Source organism: Vigna radiata, chromosome 4 (assembly GCF_000741045.1).
Source record: "Vigna radiata var. radiata cultivar VC1973A chromosome 4, Vradiata_ver6, whole genome shotgun sequence".
NCBI lineage: Eukaryota > Viridiplantae > Streptophyta > Magnoliopsida > Fabales > Fabaceae > Vigna > Vigna radiata.
Genome location: NC_028354.1, coordinates 15,169,927 through 15,176,723, shown reverse-complemented (window position 1 = coordinate 15,176,723; position 6,797 = coordinate 15,169,927).

Sequence of the window (6,797 nt, the reverse complement as noted above, 5' to 3'; positions counted from 1 at the left end):
AACTTTCGGTACAAAACTTAATATTTTCTCTGGTAAGCGATTACAGCTTGCCTGTAAGCGATTACACAGTCTCCTAAGCCAAACAAAACCCCTCCTTTCGACAACAGATGACAATGCTAACCCCCTTTCCACACTTCCTCCTAACACTTCAATGGTGGACGGACGTGAGAGCGTTCGAAAGGGGAAAATAACGAAACCTTTCGATTAATGTCTTCAACGATGGAATAAGATCCAAAAAAAACCTCTCCTTCCGACAACCGCTGACAATGCTAGCGTTCGATGTGCAACTTCAATACTTCAATGGTGGACGGATATGAACGAACACGATTTCGGTGGCGTGCAAAGATTTCAGAATGTTGGAGGGAGAGTTTGGTTTCCTGGAGAGAGATAAGTGTTATCGTGGAGAGAGAGCGTACCAGTGGCACCAATAGAATTCATTTCCAGCAAACACTTTTCCACAAATGCCCTTCCCCTAAGGATTTTTCATTTTAAAAAATTCAATTAAAAAAACCAATCACAGCACGCCACCTTAGTTGTCAAAATAGTTGTCAAATGGCGTTGTTAAAGTAACATTATCCTAAATTAAATACTTATTAAATAGTATTATAATCAAAATGATTGATTAGGATAGTAGTAAGGCTATATGGTATGTTGTGTGTGGTATGAGTAGTGATAGTTTAAGCAATTAAAGGTTATCCGTAACGGTTGAGTGCGAGTTCAATGAGTGATTATTTAGGGGTTGGGAGTCAAAGAGTGAATGTAGATCGGCGGAGCGAGATACATGAAGTTCGAGTAAAGGGTTGCCGGAACGGATGAAATCGAATCTGGGGAGTTAACTTTGTCTTTTGTGTGTTGAGATACTAAATAATGATGATTTCCGTTGTGTTATGATTTGCGGATATGAGCTTGTCGTGTTCCCATGCTGACTGTTCCTCCTTGCACCTTTTTGTTTTCTTCCTTTACCTCCAAATTTATTTTTTTACCCTTCATTCATTTAATAAAGTCAAACCATGATTAATGAATAATAAATGAGATCTTTACCTCTAATTGCCAACAACCTTAACCTTTGTCTGATAGTATAAATCTTACACCTCCACCCCTTCCTGGTCCCACGAGTATTTAAGGAACTTTCACTGTTTTATTGTTTTGGTGAGGTGCAGGGAGCTGCTCGCATTTCACTTAAGCTTTCACTTTTATTGTGAACCTGTGTTTTTGATCTGTGCTGGTGATTATGCTTGCTGCTGATCGTGGTGCTATTTGCTGCTGCTTTTGGCTTTGGACATAGACGAGAGAGGAAGAATGAGAGGAAGAACGAAAGGAAGAAGGAGAGCTCCCCCTAGGTTAGTACATTTTTTATTTTGTCGCACATCGAGTTACGGCAGAGCCAAACCGCTCTTTGAGTTGCAGTTCTGAAGAGACGCACTTCAAAGTGCATTTTTTGTTCGCTGCCATAGGAAATGCGTTTTTAGATAGCCGCAGAACGAGTTGCGGCTGCCCTTAACCGTCGTTCGAGTTGCGGTTTGAGTTGTCTTATGCGTTTTTTTTGTTTACAACTTGATATAGAAGTTTGTTTGTACTGTGCTTGATTTTGTTTACATGTTTTGGATTTTATCTGTTTAATGTATTAGGTATTAGTTGTTTCATGTATTAGGTATTAGTTATGGTAGTTTTAGTTTTCAGTTTTCTTCCCTGGAGCAATGAAGGCTAATATAGTTTTAGTTTTAGTTATGAGTTGTTTTCATTGTGCAGGAGAGGGTAATGCTCTTTATCGGTTAAGTGTAGAGAAGGGTGTAGTTTTTTGGTTAGTTGAGCGTAGATGTGTGGTGAATGTTATGAGTGTGGATGTGTGGTGAACTTTATGGTGTGTGATTCGTAAGTCTAGAAGAATAAGAGAGGACTTAGGTGTGGTGAAATGGGTGAATGTTGAGGAAAAAGTAGTAGGAAGGAGAGTGGCGAGTTGTTTGAGAAAGAGAGACTTTGTGAGTTATAGAACATGAGAAATAAGAGTTGAAGGAATATAAGAGTGAAAGACAGTTTGGGCAGTGAGTGGAAGATGGATGAAGATGGCAATGAGTGTGGAGTAATAGGAAGAGATATGGTGAGTGTTAAAGAGAGAGAATGGTCTTTGGGTTTCTAATAAAAGAGAAAGAAGAGAAAGGAGGAGAGTTTTTGCATGCAAGATTAAGCATCTGCGGGTCCAAGCCTTGGATTATCATGCAGGGATGGGGTGTGCATGAGGGTGTAATATTATTTATTTAGGAGTAATATTAAACAAGGGTTATTTTAATGTGCTGGAACTAAGTATCGAAGGAATTGATTATATTAGTCTTGTTAAAATAGGTTATAATGTGTTATATTTTTATATATTATATGTTGTAGAGCATGCTAAAATCAGTTTAAATATTATAAACATTAGTTAACTTAGTGTATTTTAGTATTATATTAGAATATAGTTAGTTAATTTAGTGTATTTTACTATTATTTTAGAATATATTATTGATATATAAATATTAGGATTATTAAGTTTAGCATGTGATTAAACTTTTGATATTAGGTTAAACAAATTCTTTGTAGTTTGATTTTAAATTTGAAAATTTTTCTTAATATTTTATTTGTTCTTTTTGTTAAATTTTTGAATTATTTTGAATGTAGGTTGTATTTATTTGTATAAGATGGATAACTATTCATTTTTGGATTCTCAAATGAATTATGATTTTATGTCGGAATTTTCTTCTTTTATAAACAAAGTCGGTGAGGGTGATTACAGAGATAAATTTTCCATTGATCAAATATTCCCATCACGTGCTGACATGATTGATTGGGTTCAAAAGATTGCATTTGAGCTTGGATTTGTGGTCGTCATCATAAGATCTGACGCATAGGGATAATAATAATTATTTAATTAATAAATAATTTAATAAAATTTCTAAATTCATAAACAAAAATAAAAAAATTAACTAAAATTATATACATAAGAAATAATATAAAAAAATATTTAAGAAACAAATAAACCAATTTACAAAAATATAGTTTACTGATAACAAAAATTATATAATTCAATAAATTAATTAATACTTAATCTATATTCATAATTAATACTTAATCTAAATTACATTAATAATAAATAATATACAAAATTTTATAAACTTAAAAAAATTAACTAAAATTAACAAACAAACTAAAATTAAAAAAATAACAATTTGAAAAAAACTTCACAAACAAAAAACATTGAAAATTTAATCTCAAAACGCAGTCTGATATGCGTTTCCCTCAAGCCGCAGTATGATCTGCGTTTTCCCCAAGCCGCATTGCGATATGTGGAGAACGAAGATGTGCACCCCCAAAACCTAACCAACCGCAGATCCACCGACGGTTGCCTTCTGTCGCTGATCCAGCTGCGGCACGACTAGTCCGCCTTTTGTATTGCGGAGGCGTCTATTTGCGGTTCGACATGCGGACAACGCACCCCTCGAAACCCATCCACCGTTCGTACTACGGCAGGGGTTAACCGCATTACCATTTGCAGTTTGATATGCGGCACCCCCAAATCCCATCCGCCCTTCGTACTGCGGCAGACGTTAGTCGTAATGCCATTTGCGGTTAACCCTCCCCGCCTCCCATTCGCACAGTTCATATAAACACGCACACACACATTTTCATACACAATACAGTTCATATACAGTACGTTTTCACACACAGCACAGTTCATACACAGATCACAAAACATGATTCTCACACAAGATCTACGAGAGGAAAAATACTAACCTGGACGCCAAAAAAACTTGAAACACGATCTGTTTATCTGAGAAGAAGAACGAACAACTGATACCCAGTTACGCTAACAACACACTCCACGTGAACACCAACAGACAGATAGCAGGTGCACAGGTTGGAGGGGAGGACAAGAAGACGGGTAAATGGTAGAATGAAGAAAGGGGGTGTAGGGTTTCTTTTGTGTGAGTTGCGGCAGACTCATTTAACTTTTTATGAACCCAATGAATAGGGTGACAAAAGTAGGGGTAGGGGTACAGTGGGAATTCAAGGAAAAATAGGAGGTGCAGGACGAGATCATGGAGGTGCAGGGAGGAACACTCTCCCATGCCTTTGGCTATGTAATTGTAATAAATGTGGTGTTGTTCAATTATTTCGAGTCAGAAAATGTATGATCTTGTTGGGTGTTTTATTACACTATGATCGGAAGTTGTGTTCCTAAGAATTGGAATTTTGGGATATGCTTTGTTATAATGAAACTAGATGTTAACTGTCAACAGGTTTGCTTGGCCACTAACTATACTCTACTTTCAGAGGCATGCAATGTAGACTGATTGTGTGTGTTCTATTTATATGTTTTTATTGGACAGTGATCAAAGGAATATTGTGTTGATTAAAAACGTTATTAAGTGATATGATGTAATTTGGTGTTTGAAATGAACTAGTTAGGGGGTTGATGAGACTAGTATAATTAAGCTAGTCGAAAATGATAAGTCAGAATCAAAGGATTATTGCATTCAAAGTGATCAATTGTTGTGGAATGATTGAATGAGTGAAGAGGTAACATTAAAACTTAGATGTATGAGTATTGACCTGACTGGTTGGTAGATGAGATGTATGTTCATGTATTCTCCATGATCAATCAGTTGTAAGTACGTACTTAATTGGTACTAAATGTAAAATAGAAATGAATTGGCATGGTAGAGTAATATTGTGGTTTAACTTTGCTATCTGTTTGTCATATTGAAAAATTTGCAGTGAATGAGTATTATTGGTGTTAAATGATACTATTTGTATATGGAATATTCATATATAGCGATAATGAACTTAGATGACTTGTTGGTATCATTTTTGGTGATAGGTGGTGGGTTTTAAACTGGCAAGAGATGTTTGAATGAATTATAGTTTTAGAGACTGAGTTAACACCATGTATCTATTATAATGGGTGATATGGTTGTGTGTATAGTCATGTGTTTTTTGGAATGTGTCTCTTGATGGTATATGACTATCTTAGTACTAAACTAATTGCTTTGGCTTAGAGGCATCATTGGGTAACATGGGAATACTCTGTTAGAGTGATTTTGGGATTGGTTAGAGGGTAAATAGTTGTGAATGAGCCAACTGTGAGTTATGAGATACTTAGAGGGCTACTCTTGAATTGCCAAGAGTAGGAAGTGATCTAGTATGGTTGCCCAAGAGGGCACCTTGCGAAATAAGGGAAGAGGATGGGTTACGAGAAGTGGGGTACTGGATTTCCATGATCATTGTTTAGCTTGGCGAGAGGATTACGGGAGTGAACCAACCATGTGGTGTGGTAATGATTATGTCTTAGTGATGGGTGTCGCGGCCCATACAAATTTGATTGCAATTTAGAAATGCAGTATAATGCTAGGGAATGACCCCTAGGTCGTCTCTCAAGGACCAACTGCGGTTCAGAATCAAGTCAAACACGAAGGGAGGGGGGTTTTGTGAAAGGTTTGCGTGGTGAATGCGGAAAAATTAAAAATGATATTAAAACAGTAAAAACGAAAATTCACGCTGGAACTAGGCAGCTCTGACCTTTGCTCAATGTTTTAACCATAACTTTTTCTACAGAGCTCTAAATGAGATGAGGTTTTTTTTCCTTGAAAGTAGACTCAATTATCTTTCATTTGATATATAAAACGTAGCATTTGGANCTCTGGTNTGGTTGCAGTTATTTTTTTAAAATCGAGTCNAGAGAGTGAAAATGCTAAACCAAATACTAGACTAAACAAATATCTAAACACAGTTAAATTAAATTAAATACAAAACTAAATTAAAGAAATTAAAAACAACTAATCCTACAATGCAAATTAATTTAAAGCTAAAAAAAATAAATAACATATTTTTTTTTCTAGCAATTTATGTGACCTATATGCATCTACCAAATAAATTTAAAATTGCAATTAGCCTAAAATTGAACCTTGGCCGTGACCTTATATGCTCCAATTGAAATCAGCCTCTTCACAATGGAAGTAGCATTTCCCATTCTCAACGCTAGACATGGCAGCAGCTGGAATCTATCTGAAATTTTGAAGCACTTGCTTGCAATTTGAAATAAATGCATTGTTTAAAATAAAATCATCACTGCATCATAACCCAAGGTGAAAACAGCCCCTTTTTATTCCAAAGAAATTTAAAAGCGTAACACAAAAAGAGATTGTGTCGGCTGGTGTCTTCCGTTTCCTTCCCCATTCAAAGAGTAATATTCTAAAATAAAGCAAAGTGTCGCCCTACAAGTGGCTGCTGCACCTATTCAACAACAATGCTCCTCCACCGTTTTCCAAAATGAAATAAAAGCAAGCATCTAAAGTCCAAAGCCAAAGTGATTACCGTAACATTCAAAGGCTCAATAAAAAAAATATTCAAGAAAGCTCCCAAGTAAAATCAAAGCACCTAACCCAAAAGGAAATTGAAAGCAACATATAATTTATGGAATATAAATTGATCAAGACAGTAACACTTCAGTCAAAAGGAAAAATAAATTTTTTTAACAATCATCCATAATCCATGGTTCAAAGAGAATTGCCATAAAAACTTGCAGTCCAAGAATCAAAATAACATTCAACAGCCAAATCCTCCAAAATTCCCGAGAACTACATTCTTCCTGCACCAAAAACGTTCCCAGCAGAAAAACACCTCTAAATTTGACGCTGCTAGCTCCCCAAAATAAAAATACCGAGAGCCCCCTTTCATGTGACGGCTGGTGCATTTTCTAAGGGCCATGTGTCCTTCAAAATTAGGGTGGGGTCCACCCTAAAAATAAAAGGAAACCCTAGTGTAAG